Source organism: Dendrobates tinctorius, unplaced genomic scaffold, assembly GCF_039654945.1.
Source record: "Dendrobates tinctorius isolate UK_male_01 unplaced genomic scaffold, ASM3965494v1 ptg000007l, whole genome shotgun sequence".
Taxonomy (NCBI): Eukaryota; Metazoa; Chordata; class Amphibia; order Anura; family Dendrobatidae; genus Dendrobates; species Dendrobates tinctorius.
This window is the reverse complement of record NW_027361675.1, coordinates 54,035,503-54,062,721: the sequence shown is the minus strand read 5'-3', so window position 1 is coordinate 54,062,721 and position 27,219 is coordinate 54,035,503. Positions and strand designations below refer to the sequence as shown.

The 27,219-nt window shown below is 43.4% G+C and overlaps 1 long non-coding RNA gene across 1 annotated transcript; it reads left to right on the top strand.

The window, feature by feature from the left end:
- The first annotated feature begins 299 nt into the window (after positions 1-299).
- LOC141085949 (uncharacterized) lies at positions 300-10,411 on the top strand. Its single transcript, XR_012231446.1, has 2 exons — positions 300-391; positions 9,855-10,411. It is a non-coding gene; the product is annotated as an uncharacterized lncRNA (long non-coding RNA).
- The last annotated feature ends 16,808 nt before the right edge of the window (positions 10,412-27,219 follow it).

Genomic DNA, 27,219 nt, shown 5'->3' with positions numbered 1-27,219 from the left:
TTGCTCCACTAATGCGATTCGTGCATTATCTTCTATGATGTTCTATACTATTCAAGTTATAACAGTATTACCTGGCCCTGAGCATAGTAGATATTCAATATAGGCTGGGGTTTGGCTCTCAGGGTTTATACATGTTGCCTAGCCTTAGTGATTTCTGGATCACCCCTCTAATATGGGTCCCCTCTCCAGTCCACTATGTTATTTGGGCAGATTACCCATTTGATTGTAATTGAATGTTATATGTTGTGTGTCTTTCCCCACCCTTCTTTCCTCTTCCCCTTATTGTTTAACCACAGGGATGTGTATAACTACTATACTCTCTTTATCAAGAATTCTGGAGCTTGCGTCTGTTCGTGTCTCTGGATCGATTCCAATGGGGAGAGATTTGGTGGTGAGTTTTACTATAGCAGAATAAACCCTCTTCATTATGTGTAAGGCACTTTCTCATAACGTACGAGGATTCAATTTTCCTCTAAAACATAAAAAAGCCTTTCTCGATTATAAAAAGCAAAACCCTGATGTTATCTGCCTTCAGGAAACTCACTTCTCTAACTCTTCATGTCCAAAATATTTTGACTCTGCTAATTCCCGTTACCTTATATCATCATGGTCACATTAGACAAGAGGAGTGGCTATTTTTGTTAAAAACGGCTTCCAACTTCAAATTGTTAATTCTATATTAGGCAAGGAGGGAAGATTTATTATACTACAAGGCTCTCTGCAAGGCGAAAATGTATGCATAGTAAATAGCTATTTCCCTGCATCGTCACAATTTTCAGTTTTTAAATTGATACTGTCTAAACTTGATATGTTTCCTTTCGTCATCTAATTTGGTGTGGAGATTTCAATTTTACCATAAACCCAACTGTAGATAGTAGTGCTCTGAGATGTTTTGACATCTCCAAAACCGAAAGGAAAAAGATTCATTCAACACCTTATGAAAGAACACCATCTGGTGGACATATGGAGGGAATTGCACAGGAGCACTAGGGGATACACATACAGTTAGGTCCATATATATTTGGACAGAGACAACATTTTTCTAATTTTGGTTCTAGACATTACCACAATGAATTTTAAACAAAACAATTCAGATGCAGTTGAAGTTCAGACTTTCAGCTTTCATTTGAGGGTATCCACATTAAAATTGGATGAAGGGTTTAGGAGTTTCAGCTCCTTAACATGTGCCACCCTGTTTTTAAAGGGACCAAAAGTAATTGGACAATTGACTCCAAGGCTATTTCATGGACAGGTGTGGGCAATCCCTTCGTTATGTCATTCTCAATTTGGCAGATAAAAGGCCTGGAATTGATTTGAGGTGTGGTGCTTGCATTTTGAAGGTTTTGCTGTGAAGGAAAGAGCGGTCAAATGAGCTCTCCATGCAGGTGAAACAAGCCATCCTTAAGCTGCAAAAACAGAAAAAACCCATCCGAGAAATTGCTACAACATTAGGAGTGGCAAAATCTACAGTTTGGTACATCCTGAGAAAGAAAGCAAGCACTGGTGAACTCATCAATGCAAAAAGACTTGGGCGCCCACGGAAGACAACAGTGGTGGATGATCGCAGAATGATCTCCATGTTGAAGAGAAACTCCTTCACAACAGCCAACCAAGTGAACAACACTCTCCAGGAGATAGGCATATCAATATCCAAATCTACCATAAAGAGAAGACTGCATGAAAGTAAATACAGAGGGTTCACTGCACGGTGCAAGCCACTCATAAGCATCAAGAATCAAAAGACTAGACTGGACTTTGCTAAAAAAAATCTAAAAAAAGCCAGCACAGTTCTGGAAGGACATTCTTTGGACAGATGAAACCAAGATCAACCTCTACCAGAATGATGGAAAGAGAAAAGTATGGTGAAGGCGTGGTACAGCTCATGATCCAAAGCATACCACATCATCTGTAAAACACGGCAGAGGCAGTGTGATGGCTTGGGCATGCATGGCTGCCAGTGGCACTGGGTCACTAGTGTTTATTGATGATGTGACACAGGACAGAAGCAGTCGAATGAATTCTGAGGTATTCAGAGCCATACTGTGTGCTCAGATCCAGTCAAATGCAGCCAAACTGATTGATCGTCGTTTCAAACTACAGATGGACAATGCACATAAGGAAAAAATTCCCAAAAATTAAAAAAAAACACATTTGAAAGGTTGACTCACCAAAACCCTGACTAATGCACTAGCAGGATGCAGCAGACCTCCATTGATAAAGGCTGGGGCAGCACAGGTGCAAACCACTGATGAGAACAGCCAGTAACCCAAGAGGGTCTGGCTGCCTAGTGGAAAAAATGCACACAAATAGGGCTTGCATAGGACATCGGTTACACAGATAAGTGTGGTGCAGAGTGTCTGAGTAGCCTATTAATGACGCCCATAGTATTAGCAGGCGGGCCTATCATCAATGGTCTGCTGCATCCTGCTAGTGCATTAGTCAGGGTTTTGGTGAGTCAACCTTTCAAATGTGTTTTTTTTTAACTTTTGGGAATTTTTTCCTTATGTGTGCTGTTCAGATTTAGTGTTAGGGACTCACAAAATTTGGGGACCCTTGACGTTGGGTTGTGAGCTTATCTGCTTTGGCCAAAACAGTAACTAATACCCCATATCTTTTTATCTTTTTGCACTTTTTATCATTTTTGCAGGATGCAGCTAGACCTCTTCATGTTGGCTTGGTTTATCTCTGTGTGATGCATATATATAGTGCTGAGCGGCCCGCCTGCTAATACTATGAGCATCATTAATAGGCTGCTCAGACACTTTGTACCACACAGTTATCTGTGTGACCGATTTCCTATGCAAGCCTGTTATGATGAGTCACCGAAGGAGGAAAACACAAAATACCAGCTAAGTCCAGAAAAACCAGAGAGGTTGGCAGCTATCGGATTGCAGACCCCTGGACCTATCCACAACAACTAGCAGTAGCCGTGGGGGGTTCCTACGGTGCCCTAGACCCCTCGATCACAGCCGGAGAACTACATAGCCTAAAGACAGAAAGGGAAAAAGCTAAACTGCCCCAGAGCAGACCCCAAAGCAATAGGCAGCCCCCAACATATAATGACGGTGAAGCAAGATGAAAACACTAACACAGATAGAAAGATAGGTTGAGCAAATGATGGGGCCCAAGCTAACTACATAGGACAGGATAGGAAAGCTGCTGTCTGCCATCCGCAAAGACCCTATCAAAATGAGCCAACTGACTGATAGGAAAAACAGGCTCTGAAGTCGCTAGGCTTCAAAAGACTATATCAGCGCTCAGGTATATTCTGAAGACAGAGCAAAAGATCAACAGATCAGAAACAAAAATGGAATTCAGCTCACCCCCGGCCGGGGATGGCAGAACTCCCAAAAAACAAGGCAAAACAAAAACAAAACTGAAGAGTACAAAGCAGAGCAGAAAAACTTAGCTTTGAGATGCAGGAATCAGACTGGACTCCAAGAATCCAGCAGGAAAATCACCAGCCAGGAAGAAGGGCGTCGGCAGCCTTATATCCAGTCCTCAATTCCAGCCACCCAGTCATCATCTAGCTGCCCAGGTGTTTGGTAATCAGCCTCACTACCTTCCTTCACCAGAGGAGGGAGTTCATCAGACCTCAATGGTGAAGGAAAAATGAACTCACAACAGTACCTCCCCCTTGAGGAGGGGTCACCGAACCCTCATCCATGCCACCAGGGCGATCCGGGTGAGCCCGATGAAAGGCACGCACCAATCTTTCGGCATGAATATCAGAGGCAGAGACCCAGGAATTATCCTCCTGACCATAACCCTTCCACTTAACCAAATACTGGAGTCTCCGTCTAGCCAGACGGGAATCCAGTATCTTCTCTACCTCATATTCCATGTTACCTTCAACCAATACAGGGTCCGGAGGTGCCACCACAGGAACTACTGGTTCAACAAACCTCTTCAACAATGACTTATGAAACACATTATGAATTTTAAATGTGACAGGAAGAGCCAACCGAAAAGAGACCGGATTAATAATCTCCAAAATCTTGTAAGGTCCAATAAATCTAGGCTTAAACTTAGGAGAAGCCACCTTCATAGCGATATTTTTTGATGACAACCAAACCATATCACCCACCTTAAACTGGGGACCAACGGTCCTACGCCGGTTGGAAAACCGCTGGGCCTTTTCCTGGGAGAGAGACAACTTATCCACTACTTGGTCCCAGATCTGGTGCATTCTCTCCACCACAGTGTCAACACCTGGGCAGGCAGAAGGCTCCACCTGCCCTGAAGAAAATCGAGGGTGAAAACCAAAGTTACAAAAAAATGGTGACATCAAAGTGGCAGAACTAGCTCTATTATTTAAAGCAAATTCGGCCAAGGGCAAAAATGAAACCCAATCATCCTGATCGGCAGAAATAAAACATCTCAAATACGACTCCAAAGTCTGGTTTGTTCTCTCCATCTGCCCATTGGTCTGAGGGTGAAACGCAGAGGAGAAGGACAACTGAATTCCCAGCTTGGAACAGAAAGTCCTCCAAAATCTAGACACAAACTGAACTCCTCTGTCAGATACAATGTTCTAAGGAATCCCGTGCAAGCGAACCACCTGTTGCAAAAACAAGGGCACCAACTCAGAGGAAGATGGCAACTTAGGGAGTGGTACAAGATGGACCATCTTAGAGAATCTATCACAAATCACCCAAATAACAGTCATTCTCTGAGAGACAGGCATATCAGAGATAAAATCCATTGAAATATGGGTCCATGGCCTCCTGGGCACCGGCAAAGGCATCAACAATCCACTAGAGCGAGAACAAGGTTTAGACCGGAAGCAAGTCCCACAGGACTGCACAAAATTCCTGACATCATGAGACAAGGCGGGCCACCATAAAGACCGACTCACCAGATCTCTAGTACCAAAAATACCTGAATGACCAGCCAAGGCAGAGCAATGAACTTCAGACATCACTCTCTTCCTCCACTGGTCAGGAACATACAACTTTCCACTGGGACAATGCTCAGGTTTGTCCTCCTGAAACTCTTCCAGAGCACGTCTCAAATCGGGCGAGATGGCAGAAAGAACTACCCCCTCGCCTAAGATGGTAGCAGGCTTAGTCACAACAGGAGAATCAGCAAGGAAACTCCTAGAGAGGGCGTCTGCCTTGACATTCTTAGTTCCCGGAAGAAAAGAGACCACAAAATCAAAACGTGTGAAAAACAAGGCCCACCTAGCCTGTCTAGGATTCAAGCGCTTGGCCGACTCCAGGTAAATCAAATTCTTGTGGTCAGTAAGGACCACGACTTGGTGTTTGGCTCCCTCCAACCAATGTCTCCACTCCTCAAATGCCCATTTCATGGCCAACAGTTCCCGATTCCCCACATCATAGTTACGTTCGGATGGGGAGAACTTTCGGGAAAAGAAAGCACAAGGATTCATTTTAGATGTCACAGGAACTTTTTGGGACAACACCGCTCCTGCACCAATCTCAGAAGCGTCCACCTCCACCTGAAACGGGAGTGAGACATCAGGTTGCCGCAAAACCGGAGAAGAAGTGAATCTTCGCTTCAGCTCCTGAAAGGAAGAAACAGCCTCCGGAGACCAATTCAGCACATCAGCACCCTTCCTAGTCAAATGCGTCAATGGCTTGGCAATACCAGAAAAATTAGCTATAAATTTCCGATAAAAATTAGCAAAACCCAAAAACTTCTGGAGGGCCTTCAAAGAAGTGGGCTGAACCCAATCATAAATGGCCTGTACCTTGGCCGGGTCCATTTCAATAGTTGACGGAGACAAGATAAATCCCAAAAATGAAATCCTCTGTACCCCAAAAAGGCATTTTGATCCCTTGACATACAGGGAATTCTCCCTCAAAATCCGGAACACAGTCCGAACATGTTCCACATGAGAGTCCCAATTCTTGGAGAAGATCAAAATATCATCCAGATAGATAATCAAAAATTTATCCACCAAGTCTCGGAATATATCGTTCATCAAGCACTGGAAGACAGAAGGGGCATTAATGAGCCCAAAAGGCATCACCAGGTACTCAAAATGTCCCTCCGGAGTATTAAACGCCGTCTTCCATTCATCCTCATGCTTAATGCGAATAAGATTATACGCCCCCCTGAGGTCAAGCTTGGTAAACCAGCAAGCACCTTTAACTCTGGAGAATAGATCAGAAATCAGGGGTAACGGATACTGATATTTAACAGTAATTTTGTTGAGGGCACGATAGTCAATACAAGGCCTTACTGAACCATCCTTTTTAGCCACGAAAAAAAAACCCAGCACCTAAGGGTGAAGAGGATGGTCTAATATGACCCTTCTCCAATGCCTCCTTAATATAGGATCGCATAGCCTCGTGCTCGGCTACAGATAAATTGAAAAGCCGACCCTTGGGGAATTTACACCCCGGGTTCAGCTCAATTGCACAGTCATAACTCCTATGAGGAGGCAAAGACGCAGACTCATTCTCACTAAATACATCATAAAAGTCAGCCAAATAGTCAGGAACAACATGCGACTGGGGAGAGGTGGAGAAAACAGGAGCATCACAAAGGGCACACGGACAACCCCAACTCACCACAGACAAAGATTTCCAATCCAGAACTGGATTATGGATTTGCAACCAGGGAAACCCCAGAACAATGGTATCATGCAAATTATGCAACATCAAAAATCTGCAATTTTCTTGATGGTCTGGGGCGACCCGCATTACCACCTGGGTCCAAAACTGAGGTTTATTCTTCACCAAAGGAGTAGCATCAATACCCCTCAAAGAGATAGGCATCCGCAGAGGTGTCATAGGAAATCCACAACGTTTAGCAAAATCCAAGTCCATCAGGTTAAGAGCTGCTCCTGAATCCACAAAAGCCTTGACGGAAAATGTGGACAGGGAGCAGATCAGAGTAATTGCCAAAAGAAACTTAGGTTGAACACCACCCACAGAAAACGTGTGTGCACAACGTTTCTCTCGTTTAGGGCAGACAGAAATAATATGCGAGGCATCTCCACAAAAAAAACACAGCTTATTACGCCTTCTGAACTCCTGACGTTGCGCCCTAGACAAAACTCTATCACATTGCATAGGTTCAGACATTTGTTCAACAGGTGGCAACATCTCTCGTGTAGTTTTGCGTTCACGTAAACGCCGATCCACCTGAATGGCTAATGACATAGAATCGTCAAGACCAGAGGGAACAGGAAATCCCTCCATAGTATCTTTTACTGTTTCTGACAAACCCTTCCGAAAGAGGGCTGCCAAGGCACCATCATTCCAGGTAGTAAGGACCGCCCACTTTCGGAATTTTTGACAGTACAACTCTGCCGAATCCCGACCCTGGCTTAATGCCAACAGGGTCTTTTCAGCCTGATCAATAGCATTAGGTTCATCATACAACAACCCCAAGGCTTGAAAAAATGCGTTCACATTATTCAGAATAGGATCATCAGGTTTCAAAGAAAACGCCCAATCCTGGGGATCGCCGCGCAGCAAAGAGATGACAATTTTAACCTGCTGCGCGGAGTTCCCCGACGAGTGAGGCTTCAAGGCAAAAAATAATTTACAATTATTCTTGAAATTCAAGAATTTAGACCGATCCCCAAAAAACACCTCAGGAGTGGGAATCTTTGGTTCAGCAGCATGTGAATGAGCAAGATAGGTGGAAATTCCCCGCACTTCAGCAGCGAGCTGCTCCACACGATCAGACAATTGCTTCATCTCCATTGAGAGAAAAATTCCCCCTACGGCCTCAGAGATATAGAGGAAAAAATATGCACACAAAAAAATTTTTAAAAAAAATAAAAAATAAAAAAAATTCTGACACTTTTTTTTCTCCCTTACAATTCTCTCCTGCTATTGAGTACCCTAGGATCTGCGGTATGGCTGGTGATTCTGTTATGATGAGTCACCGAAGGAGGAAAAAACAAAATACCAGCTAAGTCCAGAAAAACCAGAGAGGTTGGCAGCTATCTGATTGCAGACCCCTGGACCTATCCACAACAACTAGCAGTAGCCGTGGGGGGTTCCTACGGTGCCCTAGACCCCTCGATCACAGCCGGAGAACTACATAGCCTAAAGACAGAAAGGGGAAAAACTAAACTGCCCCAGAGCAGACCCCAAAGCAATAGGCAGCCCCCAACATATAATAACGGTGAAGCAAGATGAAAACACTAACACAGATAGAAAGATAGGTTGAGCAAATGATGGGGCCCAAGCTAACTACATAGGACAGGATAGGAAAGCTGCTGTCTGCCATCTGCAAAAACCCTATCAAAATGAGGCAACCGACTGATAGGAAAAACAGGCCCTGAAGTCGCTAGGCTTCAAAAGACTTTATCAGCACTCAGGTATATTCTGAAGACAGAGCAAAAGATCAACAGATCAGAGACAAAAATGGAATTCAGCTCACCCCCGGCCGGGGATGGCAGAACTCCCAAAAAAACAAGGCAAAACAAAAACAAAACTGAAGAGTACAAAGCAGAGCAGAAAAACTTAGCTTTGAGATGCAGGAATCAGACTGGACTCCAAGAATCCAGCAGGAAAATCACTAGCCAGGAAGAAGGGCGTCGGCAGCCTTATATCCAGTCCTCAATTCCAGCCACCCAGTCATCATCTAGCTGCCCAGGTGTTTGGTAATCAGCCTCACTACCTTCCTTCACCAGAGGAGGGAGTTCATCAGACCTCAATGGTGAAGGGAAAAATGAACTCACAACACAAGCCCTATTTGTGTGCATTTTTTCCACTAGGCAGCCAGACCCTCTTGGGTTACTGGCGGTTTTCATCAGTGGTTTGCACCTGTGCTGCCCCAGCCTTTATCAATGGCGGTCTGCTGCATCCTGCTAGTGCATTAGTCGGGGTTTTGGTGAGTCAACCTTTCAAATGTGTTTTTTTTTTTAATTTTTGGGAATTTTTTCCTTATGTGCGCTGTTCAGATTTAGTGTTAGGGACTCACAAAATTTGGGGACCCTTGACGTTGGGTTGTGAGCTTATCTGCTTTGGCCAAAAGAGTAACTAATACCCCATATCTTTTTATCTTTTTTCACTTTTTATCATTTTTGCAGGATGCAGCTAGACCTCTTCATGTTGGCTTGGTTTATTTCTGTGTGATGCATATATATAGTGCTGAGCGACCCGCCTGCTAATACTATGGGCGCAATTAATAGGCTGCTCAGACACTTTGCACTACACTTATCTGTATGACCGATGTCCTATGCAAGCCCTATTTGTGTGCATTTTTTTCACTAGGCAGCCAGACTCTCTTGGGTTACTGGCTGTTCTCATCAGTGGTTTGCACCTGTGCTGCCGCAGCCTTTATCAATGAAGGTCTGCTGCATCCTGCTAGTGCATTAGTCAGGGTTTTGGTGAGTCAACCTTTCAAATGTGTTTCTTTTTTAATTTTTTGGGAATTTTTTCCTTATGTGCGCTGTTCAGATTTAGTGTTAGGGACTTACAAAATTTGGGGACCCTTGACGTTGGGTTGTGAGCTTATCTGCTTTGGCCAAAAGAGTAACTAATACCCCATATCTTTTTATCTTTTTTCACTTTTTATCATTTTTGCAGGATTCAGCTAGACCTCTTCATGTTGGCTTGGTTTATTTCTGTGTGATGCATATATATAGTGCTGAGCAGCCCGCCTGCTAATACTATGGGCGTCATTAATAGGCTGCTCAGACACTTTGCACCACACTTATCTGTGTGACTGATGTCCTATGCAAGCCCTATTTGTGTGAATTTTTTCCACTAGGCAGCCAGACCCTCTTGGGTTACTGGCTGTTCTCATCAGTGGTTTCCACCTGTGCTGCCCCAGCCTTTATCAATGGAGGTCTGCTGCATCCTGCTAGTGCATTAGTCAGGGTTTTGGTGAGTCAACCTTTCAAATGTGTTTTTTTTGTACAGATGGACAATGACCCAGAACATAAAGCCAAAGCAACCCAGGAGTTTATTAAAGCAAAGAAGTGGAATATTCTTGAATGGCCAAGTCAGTCACCTGATCTCAACCCAATTGAGCATGCATTTCACTTGTTATAGACTAAACTTCAGACAGAAAGGCCGACAAACAAACAGCAACTGAAAACCACCGCAGTGAAGGTCTGGCAGAGCATCAAAAAGGAGGAAACACAGCGTCTGGTGATGTCCATGAGTTCAAGACTTCAGGCAGTCATTGCCAACAAACGGTTTTCAACCAAGTACTAGAAATGAACATTTTATTTACAACTAGCTGAAGAGCCCGGCGCTGCCCGGGCATAGTAACTAACTGTGGTTAGTTATAACAAATTATAATTATCCTCCATCCCATAGTCCCGTGCCCATATACCCATCATACATATCCTCCATCCCATAGTCGAGTTCCCATATACCCATCACACATCCTCCATCCCATAGTCCCATGCCCATATACCCATCATACATATTTGCCATCCCATAGTCGAGTGCCCATATACCCATCACACATATCCTCCATCCCATAGTCCAGTGCCCATATACCCATCACACATCCTCCATCCCATAGTCCCGTGCCCATATACCCATCATACATATCCTCCATCCCATAGTCCAGTGCCCATATACCCATCACACATCCTCCATCCCATAGTCAACCATTATGACATCATAATGAGCGGCGGGGCTTGCAACCTATGATGACATCAGCGTCGCCATGGCAACCATTATGACATCATAATGAGGGGCGGGGCTTGATACACACACACTTTTTCCCCATTATGTAGATAGGGGTAAAATTGTTTGGTGAATTGGAACGCGCGGGGTTAAAATTTCGCCTCACAACATAGCCTAGGACACTCTCGGGGTCCAGACGTGTGACTGTGCCAAATTTTGTGGCTGTAGCTGTGACGGTGCGGATGCCAATCCCGGACATACACACACACACACACACATACATACACACCCACATTGAGCTTTATATATTAGATTATTTAATCTGTCCTTTAAAAACAGGGAGGCACATGTTAAGGAGCTGAAACTCCTAAACCCTTCATCCAATTTTAATGTGGGTACCCTCAAATGAAAGCTGAAAGTCTGAACTTCAACTGCATCTGAATTGTTTTGTTTAAAATTCATTGTGGTAATGTCTAGAACCGAAATTAGAAAAATGTTGTCTCTGTCCAAATATATATGGACCTAACTGTATTTCTCTCCTGCACACAAAACATACTCCAGGATTGATTTCCAGATGACAATAGTTAATTCACTCCCAACGGTTTTGTATACACTTCATATGCATTCGGCTTGGTCTGATCATGATGTCACCATCTCGGTTTTTAAATTTGACATCTGTTCTGCCCTCTGAATATAGGGCGAATATGTTTGCATTATGTGCTGGTTTAGTTAGCACTATCTAGTGGTGGCTGAATTTATAGCTGTGTCTGTAATAGGTTTACAGCCTGTGTCTTTAACAGAGTGATGCATTGTGGGATTGAAGCAATGTATACTGGGATGAGGGAGATGTCATTTTCTTCTGTCTACTGTATATCATAGGACGCACGTTGTTTACTTGTCCTCCTGTAACTCCTCAACTTGAGTTCGTTATCCGGGTAAAGCATATCTGATAAGATTAATGTCTTTTCTTGCAATGCAGTGTTGTACATAGATGTTATTAGCTGTATAGCAGTCAGTGCTCAGTAGATGTAATTAGACACCTGTGTGTTTCTATGTAGAGTTTGCATTACACTGTATACTTCCTGTAATTGTGTTAGCTGTGTGATCATCTGCCCAATACTTACCCATGTAATTTGTATTCTTTATAGTTTTACCGCATGTTCTATACTCTTCACCAATAAACAAGTTAGATTACAGAGAACAGTCTGCTTATTTTGGAAGATAGAAGGTGGTTTATGCTGTATGCTAGAGTGCACACCATGTCAACGTGTATGAAGGCAGAACAGTAAAACAGATGCTAGACGCCTACGATAGTGAATACGACTTAAGGAGCCACTTGTACCCACACCGCACTGCCTGCAGATACTGCAGCAGCCACCAGACTGTCACAAGTACTGAGAGTGCAGCCCGCCATCAAGCGCTTCATCATTCCCACCACGCGGAAGCCACCACGCATAAACTGTTTCCCGCCAGTATACTCAGCAATACGCAGCTAAGCACACAATGTCTCAAAACAGCACATCCTGACTCAAAACAAGGTCACGAGCAAGTTCTGGCAGGTCGTCAATAGCAGAGCTCGCTGCTGTTGCTCGTGCCGAGGCCGAAGCAGCCAAACCAAGATCCTCCTTTGCCGAACGAGAGATGCATTTAAAGCTGAGACAGGCAGAGAGAAACCACACTTTTGCAGTCAGTGAGAGAGACGGAAGCCGCACGTCTGCAGGCAGAGAGAGGGGCCGAAACCGCACGTCTGCAGGCAGAGAGAGGCCGAAACCACAAGTTTGCAGGCAGAGAGAGAAGCAGAAACTGCACGTTTTCAAGCAGAGCTAGAAAAACTTGAGGCAGACAAAGAAACAGCAGCTGCACTAGCTAAGGCAGAGTATCTGGAAGCTATGAAGAATCCTGATTCTGAGAGACGCAGCAGCATTCTCGGACCAGATTTAGAGCAGCAAGACCCAGCGCAGTGCATCCCAGAGTACGTCCGCCAACATTCCAGTGTGGATGACAGCCCTGACGCATCATATCGACCAGCCTATGCCGATTACCAGCGATCCAATCCCAAACTTCACTACCATAGACGAGGAGATGTCCAGCATAGAGATGTCGACCACAGCTACCGTTCCACTGAGAAGAAGGTACAGCTCCCATCCAGCCTTAAAGAGCCACCTTCTTCACCGAGAAGGTACTGCACAGACTATCCAGAGTCAGAAGCATCTTACAGGTATGGTGATACACCACACACTAGACATGACTATAACACACCAGCTCCTACCAGCACTGACGGAGCCACCATGGCCTTTACAAAGTTCTTTGCCCGCAGAGAACTGGTTACAAAAGGACTTGTAAAGTTCACTGCCAAACCCGAGAACTATAGATCATGGCATGCCTCGTTCCGGAACGCCATTCATAGTCTAGACCTTTCTTGTAGTGAGGAGTTAGATCTCCTAGTAAAGTGGCTCGGAAGCGAGTCGGTCAAACGTGCCAAAAGACTGAGAGACATTAATGTAATGTAAAGCATCCCCGCACAGGTCTACATAAAATGTGAGAAAGACTTGATGAATGCTATGGGGCTAACGTACCCGAGCTTCTGACTGGGAGCAGCAGCTTCCTTTTCCCTCTCTGCTGCTGGCCAAGCCCACATTTTAACCCATTTCTATCCCTGTCTCTAACATAAATACAGACATAGCAGGTAAATGTTACCAACAATACATCACATACAGTACATGTTAATTCACATGAAGATATTACAATAACGAATGCATAGAATATTTACATAGCATGGACGGGGGTCACGCGGAAGGAGGAGAGGGCGCAACTCCTTACACTTGGATGCATGGTGTGACAAGGGTTCATGCTATAGCCCAGTCAGTGATAATCTCCAGCTGATAAAACATTCATTGTAAGTAAACAACAGCACACAGCCTAAAGGCCCCTTTACATTTAGCGATGCACCAGCGATCCCGACCACGATACGACCCGGTCAGGATTGCTGGTGCATCGCTAAATGGTCGCTAGTGAGCTGCCAAACAGGCAGACCTCACCAGCAATGCAGCAGCGGTCGGTGGTCGCACTTACCTTTCAGACGCGGAGAGGATGTCCATCTGCGGCCTGCGTCCATGGCTCGCTCGTCGGCGCCAGCAGGAAGCCGACGACGAGAAATGGACCAGGCCGATCTCGCGCGATCAGCGATAACCAGCAGGGGAGCCGGTTAGAGGTAAGTATCACATGTAGCGATATCGCTAGCAATATCGCTGCTGCGTCACAAAATCGATGACGCTTTAGCGATATTGCTAGCGATATCGCTATGTGTAAAGCCCCCTTAAGTGACACAGTTCATATCTCCTGCTGTTTTCAGATTACATAGCAAAAACATGCTGACAGATTCCCTTTAAGTTTCCCATACATATTAGATAGCTGTCAGACAAACTCTCTCTCCCCTATCCCCCATACACTGGAATGGTTGGGTCAATGAAGTGCTCCTGTGTTTTCTGTAAGGCCTTGGTCACACTGGCGAGGAATACAGACGAGTGAGAAGCGTTAAAAGCACGCATTACACACGGACAAATTATTCTCTATGGGTTTGCTCCCAACAGCCGTATATTTCCCGGGCGTATTCTACGGCCCATGCCAATCGCAGCATGCTGCGATTGTCAGCGTACTACGCCCGTAATACGCCAATGCAAGTCTATGGGTGCGAAAAAAATGCGGATTACACACAGACCACACGTGTGACTTGCGAGAAATACGCAGGTCTTTTGGCTGGTGACAGGAAATGGCCCAATCCATCATCAGGAAGCCTAGACATGCAAATCACCACAAATAGCGCTCCAGACATCCAGGAAGTCAGCCTCTACGGAGTACAGCAGCGTCATGGCGCCATATTTCTTAAATGTGGAGATGCTCATTGTACTGGTACAGGAGCGGCCAGAACTCTGGGACCAACGGGATGCCAATTATGCAAACCGGGCAAGAAAGGAGGTGTCATGGAGGCGCATATGTCGCCAGATGTTCCATGACTTTGGTGATCGGCCACGTTAGGAGCAGCAGAAACTGAGTAAGTACAAGGCTCAAAAATGATTAAAATTACCTCACAACCAAAAATGCATACAGATTCTGCCCCCCTCCCCTTCCTGTGCTTCTACTTTTTTCCTCATGAGGCGGTTAGATTTTGATGTGACACATAGTTTCACACTGCCATAATTTTGCCCAGGCCACCATCTCCTCAACCTCTTAGCCAACCAAGTTATTAAGTGTAGTTACTTGATACATGAACTATTCAGACCCTGTGTATCTGGCCTGGATGAGCCAATTAGATATGCCACCCTGGCTAGAAAGCACACCCCAGAAGGCCACATGCCTAGACTACGGGTAGCAAATGTGACCGATCAAATATGTGAAATTGATAATATTTCCTGTCACATTGCAGTGGAAGATGTTATGAAACGCTGGCGCAGCATCCGGGATCAGTACCGGCGGGAACGTCAGCAGCGGTCCAGGAGTGGGGATGCGGGCTACATAAAAAGAAAATACGTATATTATGACCGCCTCTCCTTCCTCGCCCCAATTCTGGATCTGAGACCGTAAGATACCTCACACCACATTGCACCCATACTTTACAGGGCCAAAAATATTGATGTATTTTTGGCTCTGTTCTATTTCATAACAGAACTCAATCCAACCTTACGGATCGAGGAACGGGCTCAGAGACAGAGGCCATAATTGATCCTGTAGGGGATGAGGTGGCTGGCCCATCTTCTCCCCCAACAAGAAGCATGGGTGAAGAGTCATCACAAGAGAACCCATTGCCTGCCCAACAAACACCACCACCAGGACCGTCTGCTGCTGGGCCATCACCCATACTGGAGGAGCAGGACCCCAGATCCGGGGCTCCCCACAGGCTGCTGTAACATCCCGGCGAGGACGAAGAAGGCGGCAGATGGCTGTTCAAGATACCAGGACCAATGTGGACACTGGGGTCCTAAATTACCTATCTAGAGTCAATGCAGATGATGGGGAGGAGGCCTACTCACGTAGCCTTGCCCTTTATCTCTGTGCCCTCTCCCGTGAGGTGAGGCTCCATATTCGAGGATGTTTTCAGATCCTGCTTGATGTAAGCACACCCCCCAATACCCCATATGAGCTTTTTGAATATCTGGAGAGGTGGCAGCTTTCCCCCAGAAATCTTATGTGCATGAGACCACCCACACAGATGCTTGCTCAAGCAGGGTCTGAACATCCTCAAATACGTGGCCCTACACCTCACCCCCTTCCTCCCCCTACCCAACCTTCCCTACAGCAGCAACATATGTCTGCCTCTAGCCAACCCCACCAATATGGCCACTTTTTCCCACCCAGTGTTGGAGGCTGGTCCCAACCTGGTTGGGGACGACATGACTATATTGGTGGGTATGAGACACGGGCCTACCCGCCCCAACAAGAAGCCCCTCAGCAGTATTACTCTGGCCACTGCCCCCAACAATCACAGGAGGAAGGTCAGTACCAACATCATGGGCAACAGTATGCCTCCACACAGGGCGATTTTGCTCAAAATAGTCAGCAGCAACCACAGGCTGCTCCTCTGCCTTCTCCTTCCCCAACATTCCACAATTTATAAGTGGCTACAAACATGCATATTGTTGATGCATACAGTACATCAGTGTCCATAAGCGGACTGATGGCAGGAGATGTCCAGTGTGTTACAACTGGTGCTAAAAATCACAATCCTAAGTAAAAAAGAGGTGTTCTACATCATCAAAATGATGTAAAAACTATAAAACGAACATTTATTATGTAGGTTTTCAAAGCATATTAATAAACCACCATGACAGGCAAGGCTACCTTACGCGTTTCTGAGACATATTACATGTCTGTAAGAAATACAATATTTCACCGCGCTATACTGGTAAAGTCAAAGGATCAAAATAGACTACTCACTTGATAATACATAGGAAAGCCATGCTGTCCATATAAAATTCATAAATTTGTGGGCAGCTAACTTTCTTTCAAATCAAGGCAAACAGCCTCAAGAACATCACGCTCTCTCTATGTATTATCAAGTGAGTATTGTAATGTGATCCTTTGAGTTTCCCTGTATAGTGCGCTGAAATATTGTCTTTTTTGCAGACATGTAATATGTCTCAGAAACGCGTAAGGTAGCCTTGCCTGTCATGGTGGCTTATTAATATGATTTGAAAACATTAATAATAAATGTTTGTATTATATTTTTTATATCATTTTGATGATGGAGACCTCCTCTTTTTGACTTTGGAATCCAATTGTCTAATGTTGCAATGTTGTTATTGCATTATATCTTTTGTTGGATATGTTTTTAAAGTTTATTTTGCAACAATGTTCAAATCTGCAAAATGGCCAATTTGGCCCATTGCCCAAGTTTTACATAGGGCAAGAATATGTTTGCCTTTAAGAAAAAAAACCCTAAAAAAAGGCAAAAGTAAAAATTTGTCTACTACACTTTACGTCTCTGTCTCAATTCTCAAAAACCGTATCAACATACGCTTACCAATGCAATTAAACAGTCATAGATTCAGAAGGGGTAGAAATATATATATTTGGACACACATCAAACAAAAATTTACAACATAGAGACAGCATGCTCTTGCCAAGAAGTTTCCCCCTCAGGTGCCAGAAAGTAATTAGTGAAAATATCACGCACTTTGAGGCCAGAGAGCGGTCTACGTTGAGGGTTGATAGGTGGTCTCACCCTACGAACATTGTCCGGCCTACGCACAACACCAGCAGAGGAGGAACAATCATGTATCCTGGTGAAGTTATAAAGAACCACACAGGCTTTCACTACTTCATTAATATTTTGTTCACTCAGCTGAATGGCAGACTGAAGTACACGCCATTTGGCGCAAAGAATGCCAAAGGATCACTCCACGAGTCGCCGAGCACGTGATAGGCGCAAGTTAAAAATTCTGCGCCTGTGGTCAAGGTTGCGCCGGGGATATGGCCTCATGACATTGCGTGTTAACTGAAACGCCTCATCTGCCACAAGGACATAAGGGACAGATTCTTGAGTGGAGCCTGGTAGCTGGCGTGGTGGTGGTAGATCCATCTGGTTGGTGCGCAGCCGCCGAGCCATAATGGAAGTATTGAAGACTCTAGAGTCTCCCGTCCTTCCATAGGCCCCAATGTCAACAATTATAAACTTGTATTGAGGGTCGGCCAGAGCCAACAATACAACAGAAAAGTATTGTTTATAATTGAAGAATTGGGAGCCAGAATTCGGCGGCTTACGCACCCGGATATGTTTGCCAATACAATTTGGAAACTGGCATTCCTCCTCAAAGTCCCTTGATATCCTCAACCAGTCTTCCATCCTGGGCTCGGGCATGATGACTTGATGTAGTCTTGTCCAGATTTCACTACATGTTGACCTGACTATGCCAGAAATGGTAGATCTTCCAATCAGAAACTCATGGTGTAGGGCAGCATAAGACAGGCCAGTGGCCAGGAAGCTGAAGAACAACAGAAAAGGAATATTTTAGAATGCACACATTTACAAAACAAACAGGTCCAAACATAACAAACTTGGTAGGATTTCAGAGCAAATAACACACACATCTTTGTTTGCACAATGAGTTAGTGATATTCAGTACATATTACACATAACATTCTGGTCTGTAAGTTGACACATATGTGGACTAAGATGAGGGCATAAAAATTACTCCAAGAAGCAAAAAATACATACTTTGGCCAACACATCATGAACATAGAGAATATGGTTGTGTAGTACATACCGTATTGTGAGTAGAAGTCGCTCCTCTGCAGATATAGCTTTGCGCATCCTTGTGTCCTGAAAGGTTATCCCAGGGCGCACTGTCTCCAAGAGTCTATCAAATGTTGCAAGGCTCATGCGACAGTATTGGTAGAATTTAGCCGGCTGCTCCCGCAGAGAAGAATAGAGGAGGTGAAAATGACCTCTTGTGAGTCGTTGCCTCAAAAGTGGATGGACCCACATGCGTCTCCTCCTCCGCGGATCCACTATCACTGGGTATGGTTGGCCAAAGCGGCGTGACAAAAGCCAGTTGAAGAGAATCTGCTCAGTTGTGTTGAAAGTCAGACTGTTTGCCATGTTGCACATACAACCCCAACACACCTAGTGAAGGCAAGGTCATAAATGGACAGAATGGAGGCAGCCACCTGTTCCTGAGCCAATAAATAGGGTGCAGGCTAATGATTTGAATAGTAGGCAGGCCTCAAAACCGTTAAATGTCCATTTTGCAAGGCTGCGAGAAAATCTCGCCATACGGAGTCCATACGGATGCCATATGGATTCCATACGGATGCTGACATGCGCAAAATACACGACCGCACCTTGCTTACGGACGACATACGGAGCACTATTTAGGGGTCATTCATCCGTATTACGCCTGTAAACTACGGACCATATTTTGCGTCGGGTAGTGTGACCCCGGCCTAAGAGAGCTGCTGTCAAACACCTTTGGCAGCAATTTTTCTTAGGAAAAACAAAAGGAACAGCCACTGATATTCAGTAGGACAGACCCTTTTTCCCCCTGACTCCATCTGTCAGGAAAGAGTCAATAGGCCCTCACAAACATTAGACTGTTGTCCAAACCAGCTGATATTGCTTGGTTTCGGAAAATTGTAATCTAATATGTTTGGGGAGCTTTACATTAAGGAGCAGAGAACAAGTGTACAACCTTACATGTACTAACAATATGCATCAGCACGGTGGAATTAATGAAAACATGAAATACACTATTGCTACACATATAAAAATATAAGATACTTAGTAAACCATTTCTTATCAAAAAATGTATAAGCCATCCATCAGTGACAAGGTGTACCTTATGGATGGACCCTAGCCCTCCTCACTGTTATGCACCTGCCTCAACTCAGCATGGCTTCACCAACTTTCCCTATGTCCTCTGCCCTATGTTGTGTTCTGGGCTTTACAAGTGGCATGGCATTCCTTCATGACATCATCTGTCTAGGCCTATTTAAGGTCCACTGAGACAGAGACCCGTGTCTTAGTGTTAAGACTCCTAGTCCTGTTTATTTGCTGTGCTTCTCATCTCCTGGACTTCATCTGCCTTGTGACCCTGGCTACCTGCTGCCTTTTTTTGTCTCAGACATGCCTGCAACCTCTCTGCACCTGTCCTCCTGTGGTCTCCAAGTCTTCACACCAAACATGCCTTTTGGCCTGATTTATCAACGCCCAGGGTCTGTGCGCCAGGCATTTGTGAAGTGTAACGGTATGTGCACACGTTACCGATTCGTGAGCGGAATTTTCCACCCGGAATCTGCTATTTTTGGCAGAATCTGCAGGTCAAAATCCGCGCGTTTTACCTGCGGATTTCCAGCGGATTTTGTGCAGATTTGGCCTGCATTTTTACACCTGCGGATTCCTGTAATGGAATGGGTGCAAATATGCTGCGGAATTCGTACAAAGAATTTACATGCTGCGGAAAATAAACCGGTGTGTTTTTCCACAGCATTTGTACAGTGGTTTTTATTTCCCACAGATTTAGATTGTACTGTAAGGCTGTGTGCACACGCTGCGGTTTTTGCTGCGGATCCGCTGCGGTTTTGGCCGCTGCGGACCTGCAGCAGTTCTGCAGACAGTGTACAGTAGCATGTAAATCTATGATTTACAATCTGCTGTGCACATGCTGCGGATTTTTAACTGCGGAAAAGCTACGGTTTTGAATCCGCAGAAAGAATTGACATGTCATTCTTTTCTGCGGATTCTGCTGCGGTTTACCATCTCGTCCATTGTAGAGGTGATAAACCGCAGGTCATTTTACCTGCGGTTTTACCTGCGGTTCCGCAGATACAAATCCGCAGACCAATCCGCAGCGTGTGCATATAGCCTAAATCACTAGGAAATCTGCAGCGGATCCGCAGCGGCAAATCCGCCGCAAATCCGCAACATGTGCACATACCCTAAAGGAAATGATACATGGCTTTCTAATTGTTCAAAAAAATACAAATCTGAAAATTGTAACATGCACTTGTATTCAGTCCCCTGCAGTCTGATACCATTAAATTAATTCCTGAGGAACAAATTGCCTCCAGAAGCCACATATTTAGAAAATGTGTGTAATTGTGTGCTGTCTAAATTTAGCATCCAAAATGGCTCTCGCAGCATAAGGCGTTTTTGTCAACTGTCTTCTCTGGGATATGGCTCTTTCTATACCAAAACATTTTAAGTGTGTTGAATCACCATTATGCACAACACAGTGTTTAACAGCACCAGAGTGCGATCCATTTTTTTTATAAATATATTATTTAAGTGCTCAGAAATTCTTGTTTTAATTTTCTGGAAGTGCATCCTACATATTGTATTTTGTATAAATCACAAAAAATGAAATACACTACATGGTGAGTACCGCAGTTGATGAATTCTTGGATATGATAATTCTCCTTGAGAATAAAAGTTTTTTGTTATGTCCGCAGCAAAGGTGCACATGTTACGTCCGTTTCCATTATACTGAGGGTATGTGCACACGTGTTTTTTTTGCATTTTTACCAAATAAAACACTTAAAATCGCTTACAAGAAGCATCCCATTCATTTTAATGAATTCTGCACTTTTTGTGCATATTGATCGCGGTAAAAAACGCAGCATGCTCATTAATTTCGCATAAAAATCCGCATTTCTAGCTATTTTCTATGAGACCTTTGAGTTTTTTAACCAACAGGTCTTTTGGTTGAACTTTGGAAGAGGCTCGGTGAAAGCATCTTGACCTGGGTCCGACCACTCTTTGTCACAAACCTACAGCCCTGAGATATGATTTTTCTAAATGTGTCATCTTGGTTGATGACTGGAAGATTTTTTTTGGATAATATTTTTGACTTGGTTATATTGTAGGCTGTAGGAAAAGGTAACAGATACGTCATTAATTATGTTTGGTGGAATATTTTTCTTATTAGATAGATGTTTTGTTTATTACTTTGGTAAATCAACCAACTTCCATATCCCCTTTCTCGCAATGTTATGTACAACATTACTCTCTGCAAAAGAAACGGGTGTCATCTGAACAAATGCGTCTAGCATGTATTTTTTCTTCATAGAGGCTAGCCCTAGTAGCATGTTTGGGGTGGCAGCTTGTCGATTGGAGAATAGTATTGCCTGATATGCTTTGACAAGGAATTGACTCAAGGGGGCTGAATACAAATGAATGTCACAAAATTTCAGATTACTATTTTTTAATATTTAGAAAACCATGTGTCATTTATTTCCTTTACACTTCACAAACAACATGCTCCTCCTTTCCATCTTGGTAACTAATGGTGCCTCCCTTCTGGACACGTTGTCTTGCTCTGCTCGGTTCCACCCATATGTGGGTGGGGTCACACTTAGCTGTTCCACCCGTTTCCTTGGATTCTGCTGCACAGGTGGGACCTTCTTCTTCGCTTGCACCCATGTAGGGTGGGCCTTCTTCACAGGGAGGTGCCACCTTCTGCCTTTTGGAACCAAATCTTCTCCATTATGCCCCTGAAAGGCGGCAACATTTCTCATCTTCTCGCCAACGGCCACCATCATCTCCGTAGTGGTCGGCACCATCTTTAAATCTTCAACAACCGCCATCTTTGCCTCTTTCACAGCGGACAACATCTTAACATCACTGTCAGCCGCCATCTTCAATTCTTTCATGGCAGGCAACATCTTAACATCACTGTCAGCCGCCATCTTCAATTCTTTCATGGCGGACAACATCTCTGTCAGCTGCCATCTTCAATCCTTTCATGGTGGACAACATAACATCTTAACATCACTGTCAGCCACCATCTTTAATTCTTTCACGGCAGGCAACATTTCAAAATCAAACATCTCAGGTATTCGCTCCATCAATATTTAGGTTGCAGGGCTGCTGAGGTCGGATCCTGCCGACTATGCCAAAGGCAACAAGGTGCAACAGGGTGGTAGTCGCAGGCGAGTCCACTTAAAGCAGCAGTCCACAAACACCCCACCCCCTTGCACATAAAACAGACAGGACAGATGCAGCCCCAGGCAATTTACCTCTTCTCCACAGTCGCTGCAGCAAAAGCAATCAGGATCCAGGAACACAGTTATAATCCAACAAGGAAAATTATTTATTTTGGAATAAACGAGGTAGGAAAAAGGTAAAAAAAAAGTAGTTGCCGCAAATCTAATAAAACTTCCTGCTCTTTCTCTATTACTCTTCACCACCATATCAGCGGCAGCAATGGGACAGTCCACAGAAACAGATCACAGTCTGATTTCTGGACACTTACAGTCCTTGGCATGGCACCATGCAGTCCTGTGCCCACTTCACTGCCCGTGGGTCCTGGGCATCAGTCTCTGTCCCCTCCAGGGGTCCAGCAATTTCCCAGTCGTTGCTGAGTGCCTTGCCCTGGGCAAACATGCCCGGGCACTGACTGCAAACAAGAGCTTCCTGCCACCTTTTCTTGCTGCTAGTCCAGCCCACACCTTAATGCTTTGCTGTCTCTAAGCTACTGCAATACATATAAAGAATTTAAAGGGAACCTCACACAAGAATACATTACAAATATGGCACATCGCAGTAAAACACTAGACACAGGTACACCATCCAGGTACCGCATAAAGTGCACAGAATCAGCACCTAGGAGAGAGGGGAAGCAATGAGGTTCTCCACCACCTCCTTACATTGTTATATCACATAAAATCCAAATAAAATACATTTAACTTTGTGGGTGTAACATGAAAAAACTGTAGAAATGTTCTCAGGGTATAAATACTTTTTCAAGGCACTGTATGTATGATATGATCCAGTTTGGCTCTAATTGCAACCTGTCTGGGAAAGATGAGTGAATAGGGGTGTAAAATGGTTTATATACTTATTGCTCAAAAATAGTTTAATAAGTTCTTCACATTTTATATGGGTAGCAGTACTCAAATGAATGTACCATATTCATTAATTGCAGAGTTGTGATACATTTTTTTAGTATATATGTTTTTCACATTTCATGTGCCCAAAAAATATTTTTGGAAAATTTACAGATTCTAAAACCTGTGACAATAGTAAACTTTAATGTCACGTAGGTGCACTTGAATTATCGCAGTAATGTCCATTTATTGAGAGGATGTGGTTTCTACAGAATCGCTCAGGAAACCACTGTCTTCAGTTTTGCACTAGACCCTTAAAGTCATCATTTAGAATGGGACATCAATGAGTAAACTCCATTAACAATAGGTAAGTACAAACCAGTCCTTGTGGCTGAAACAAGTGAATTCAACAATATATTTTTTATCAGAGAATTTAGGTTAATGTACAGTAATGTAATTCAAGCTGTTTAATATAGCTGATTTTCATTAAATATCTAATAGTTACAGTATTTAGGTTCTAAACAAAAGTTCTGTTGTTGCTGCATGCGATGTAATTATTTTTTCTGTTATTTAAAAAATCAACAAAAATAGCACTTACAATGCAGACTTTTATAGCATATAAGAAGTATAAATTTCCCATTATATTATATTCTGTGTGTAGCTCCAATACCCAAATATGAAAAAAAGGGTAAAAACTTAAAAATTGTGATTTGGGAGACAATTTTTTTTGGAAAACATGTTAAGGACTTTTTTTGCATCTATTTTTCATAATTAAAATACAAAATATTGGAGCACTCTGCTCTCCCATATGTTTTTCAACTTTCAATGTGTGTTATGAGTTCACAAACTGTTGTCATCAGTTCTATATTCAGAGTTTATAATATAGTGAAAGCCGAGAAAGATAAGCCATAGTTCTTTAAAAAAGTGGATGCTAATAGGTTTTTATCTTTTGAAGTGCACACGACAAAAAATTAACAAAAAATGTGAATTCTTGCCAATAAACGTGTATCTGAAATATGTGTTCTGCCTTAAAGGGTTTTAATATTCAACCTAATTTCCTTAAGGAACGATTCCTTCCCAATGGGTACTCCAAAAAATTACTTAAGGCAGCTTATACACATAATAAAGCGGTTTCTCAAAAACCATGTTTAGGTATAGAAGCCGGTAAAAAGAATAGCACTGAAAACACAAATTTAAAATTAAATAAAAATAAAAGCACTATAAATATGAAATGAATTGTATGCTAAGGTTTAATCAAGAACATGGATCTATAAAGGAGGGTGGAATGTACTGTTGTTAGGTCAAAAGCGTCCTCCCAAACAAACGGTGTCATGTTCTATAGAGGCGCACTATTAAAATCCTAATGGCCTCCAGTCAAGAATACTTTCTATAAAAAATAAATCTGTTCTATTCCCATTCTCGATTGGTTCTTACAGATGTAATACAAAAAATTGTATGTGGTCACACAATTACTCATGGTAAGAAAATAATAAGGTCTAAAGTATCAAACAAAGGGTTTAATGATTTTTTTAACTGACGTTCAGATGTTGTAGTCTATTTCACTGAATGCTACTGTGCATTCAGGACATAGTAAAAATGCTAAAAAAGAAATTGAATAACCAGAGACATAATGGGAAAACAGTTTTTTAGATCACGCTGTTTCATATCATGCAACATTGCAACACCATAAAGATTTTAATGACTGTAGATCAACATTGTGTTTTATATAACCATGAGTCATTTTAGATTTTTAAAATACAAACTCTCACACCCAGTGGCCTGAATTATATATATAAAAAGCTATATATATTTTTTTCTTTTTATATATACACCCATATACAGCTCTGGCAAAAATTAAGAGACAACCACATCAAAACCCTGTCACGGTCAGCCCATTCTTCAGACCTGAACCCCATTGAAATCCTCTGGAATGTAATCAAGAGGATGATGGATAATCACACGCCATCAAACAAAGAAGAACTGCTTAAATTTTTACGCCAGAAGCCGTGTGAAACACTGGTGACAAGCATGCCAAGACGCATGAAAGCTGTTTTTAAAAATCATGGTTATACCTCAAAATATTGATTTCTGAACTCTTCCTGAGTTAAAACATTAGTATTGTTGTTTCTAAATGATTATGAACTTGTTTTCTTTGCATTATTTGAGGTCTAGGCCTTTTCTTTATTTTAACCTTATCTCCTTTTTAGAAAAAAAAAATTGTTTGGAAATTCGGAGACGTGTTGTCAGGAGTTGATAGACTAAAAGAACAATTTACATTTTACTCAAAAATATACCTATAAAGGGAAAAATCAGACAAAATGAAGATTTGGAGGTGGTCTCTTAATTTTTGCCAGAGCTGTATATAAATATGTGTGTGTGTGTGTATATATATATATATATATATATATATACAGTATATAGTGAGGGATTGAAACAGTTAGCTGCTTCCTAAGGTAGACACAGGAACACATTGGTGGTAAAACACCTACTGGTTTATTGGTGTATGCAAAGACCAAGGCAGGCATCAAAAAACAAAAACAGAGCCTTCCTGGCTTAATCGAAAAACAAAACAAACACACAGGTCCTGTCAGGACTCTGGATGTGGAGATATATGGACCTCCTCCCACGTAGACCTCAAGCAGCTTGGATTGTGTGCCTCTCCACTCTTCCTCCAGACTCTGGGCCCTTGATTTCCAAGGTCTAGTGTGAAGTTTCCACAATCAGTGATGGTTTGGGGATCCATGTCATCTGCTGGTGTAGGTCCACTGTGTTTTATCAAGACCAAAATCAGTGCAGCCGTCTATCAGGAAATTTTAGAGCTCTTCATGCTTCCCTCTGCTGACAAGCTTTTTGGAGATTGAAATTTAATCCTCCAGCAGGATTTTGCCCCTGTCCACACACTGCCAAAATTACCCATACCTGGTTTAATAACAACAGTATCACTGTGCTTGATTGGCCAGCAAACTCACCTGACCTTAACCCTATAGAGAATCTATGGGGTATTGTCAAGAGGAAGATGAGAGACACCAGACCCAACAATGCAGACGAGCTGAAGGCTGCTATCAAAGCAACCTGGGCTTCCATAACACCTCAGCAGTGCCACAGGCTGATCGCCTCCATGCTGCGCAGCATTAATGCAGAAATTGATGCAAAAGGAGTATTGAGTGCATTTACTGAACACACATTTCAGTAGGCCAACATTTTGGATTTTAAAATCATTTTTCAAGCTGGTGTTCTATTCTAATTTACTGAGAAAATACCTTTTGGGTTTTCATTGGCTGTAAGCCATAATCATCAACAGTAAAATAAATAATATCACGTATTGTACGATTATATCATCCACTGTCACTTTATTTATCACTTTTTAATCACTTCTGAGTAGATTTGAGCTGGCATATAATTCAATAGTGGACTAATACTGCTGTCCAGTATGCTGTCTCATGGATATGTGCACATGATTATGCCTTGTGTTTACCCGGAGCATTGCTGCTGGCGGCCTTTAAGCATGTCTGGATGTTTGCTACCTAGGTAACAATATACCTACCCGATACGTCATGTTGGAGGCCTGGGGGCGATGTTATTTCCAGCGCACACGTCATATGTGCATGCGCAGTATTGACATCCATGAGCGCTTACCAGTGTCTGAGTGCACATGCCCGCGGCATGTGAGATCTGGAGCGCCGCTTCCGGCATCCTTGGAGTGCGGCGTGTGGGTCACAGTTGCCATAGTGGCTGCTCTGTGACTATGTGCGCCGCGCTGGATGCTGGGAGTGACGTCACGTCCGCTCTGACATGCGCCGGAATCAGACTCATACTGGGAACAGCT